Source organism: Eucalyptus grandis, chromosome 9 (assembly GCF_016545825.1).
Source record: "Eucalyptus grandis isolate ANBG69807.140 chromosome 9, ASM1654582v1, whole genome shotgun sequence".
NCBI lineage: Eukaryota > Viridiplantae > Streptophyta > Magnoliopsida > Myrtales > Myrtaceae > Eucalyptus > Eucalyptus grandis.
Genome location: NC_052620.1, coordinates 31,370,248 through 31,372,890, shown reverse-complemented (window position 1 = coordinate 31,372,890; position 2,643 = coordinate 31,370,248).

Below are 2,643 nucleotides of genomic sequence, written 5' to 3'. Positions count from 1 at the left end.
TTCCATCCAACCCAAATCCTGCCGCGCGGCAAGAACTCATAGTTCGAGAGCCAATTCCAACCCCTAATAAGGGTGGAAGAGATAGATTCAAAACGGTCCTCAAGCACCTTAGTTTCAACGAGGCCAATGAAACACAAATTATTACTAATAGCAAACCGCCTGACTTCAGCCCGCCTAAGGGGATCCAAAATGCCTCGAATATTCCAAAAATCGATAATCATCCAAAAAACCAAAACAGACCGGGATTACCTCTTCCTGGAGGTCCTCTTCCCCATAGCCGATGCTTTCGGGACTACATCAGGAGGGGGGTCAGGAAGGAGACGCAGAACCTGATCTTGGAGGTTAGGAACCTTTGCGGGAGGCTTCCCTTTCATGGTAGAATTATTTGCAGACTGAACTTCATCATCACTAGGGGCATTGTGGATATTAGAGTTCGAGATATCCTCCGAACTTTCTGATAAGGGCAGAGGAATAGGATTTCCTTCACACGAAGGTTGGGGAGATTCAAACTGCTCCTTTTGCTGAACATCCCTGCGTTTCAACACATGACCTTCATTGGTAGGAGGAGATAGGCCAGAGGAAGCAGCTGCAGCCGCAGCAGCAGCAGCAATAGCAGCTTGCTTTGCTGCTTTCCTTTTATTCCTTTTATTTGTGCGCTTCACCTGTTTCCATTCCAGATCTCTTGATACAGATTCAGATTCAGCAATGGGAAGATTAGCCGGATTGGGCATAGAGGATTCATGGAGGATCCCCGTGTTCCTTTTTGGGGAGCTCGCTCCCTACCGCTCGAGATCCGATGCAATTATGCAGACCGAGGGGCGCTTCATTCGTGTCCTCCCTCCCTAAGGTAGGCTGAATAGCCACCCCTTTGCCTTTTTCCAATAAGGGAGCCTCGCTCTAGGCGGAACTTCGGCCTCGACATTCCGGTCAGTTGGCAGGGATGGTTCTGATACCTTAATAGCGTCACTGTAATTGTGTCCGAAGATTCCACACTTCCTGCAAGCAAGAGGCTTCCATTCGTATTCAACATCCACCACAACCAGTTTTCCCATAAGTTCCAATTGAAGAAAGTCATGGATAGGTTGCTGCACTGTGATTTCAACACATACACGAGCAAAGGTAAGCATGGCCATCTGCTCAGTCCTCTGGTCCACATAGAGCGGCTTCCCGAGAGCACTGGCTACCTTGCCAATAGAGTGAGCTGACCAGAAGGAGCATGGAAGATTTCTCAACCTTACCTAGATCGGCACCGATTGGAGGGACTCTTTGTTCAACTCAATCCCTGGCTTCCATTGCTGTAGCATTAGGGGAATTCTGGCCACCGTAACATTCCCTCCCTCTAGGATTTTCCTCCTAAATTCTGGGTCAGCAATCCGCAGCAAGAACAATCCCCTGCCATTAGACATCACGTCCAGCAATGCAGCCCCCCACGCTCTCTTGAGCGACTCATCAACAACCTTGAACGGAAGTTTCTTTCCTATGAAATACCCCACCAAGCAATCATAAAGTTTAGGATCGGCAGCCTCTAGGTCAGATTCGTCCATCTGAATAACAGGGTTAATGTCATAATGCTTAGGAGTATGTTCCAGATCATAGCCCCTGGTGGCACCGCTCGCAACAGCTACCCAGGTGTGGATTGGAGGCTTAATCGAGACACCCCTAGAGGCATTCCGCTTTGATCTAGACCGGCCCCTACTGATACCGTGACTTCGCACAGGGCCCGATTGCTGTCGCGAACCCGCAGCTCCAGACGAAGGGATCGGGGGATTACAGGACTGATCATTGCGCAGATTAACAATAGCCGAGGGACCAGCTATAATAGGATGGGAATACGTTCGTTTACTCGGCCCTTCATCACCTGAATGACCCCGAACAACCACTGACTCCATAACAGCAGACCTGAATGACAGAACCAGAGAAACCCTAATCCATCGCACAGCAAGAATTCCCCGGAAAGAAGACGTACCAGGCTACAATACAGCAGGGTTTGGAGAGCTGAGAAAGGTGCTTCTTGGCGCGGAAGATCGGGCCAAAACGACGATCAACTCTCGCGGAGCCACCAACAAACGGATGCGCAGGAACAGTGAGGAAATCGCCCGGTGGAGAGCATTCCGTGAACAGTATCAGCCTTTTTCTTCCCTTTTGGAAATATTTTGATAAAAAAGACAGACATATTGTTAAAATATAATATGCGAAAACGAGAGTATCTTGCAATTTACATCAATGCGAAATCACCGAAGAAATAAATAAGGAATAATAATGACACCAGAGATTTACGTGATTTGATTTGAGTATCGGTACTTACATTCACAGATAGAGCTAGCGGCAAATAATCCACCATAATAAGATAATCATAATTTACAATTGTTCACACACTCGAGTATTTTCTGCACATAGAACTCCAGCGTTCATCTTTTTCATCTTTTGCTGCATTCTTGTTCACAGTTTCATGTGGCTTGACACTTCTTTTGGACATGCGGCTTCAGAAGAGCTTTTGTTGACACTTAAATTTTGGTGATTTTGTCATTTATTTATTGTATATAAAATTATAGGTCAATTTTATCCCTAAAAAAATATTAATTGCATATAGATTTAGGTGCATTTATTTTTAATTTACATTTTTTGCATTTTATTGGATCTGTG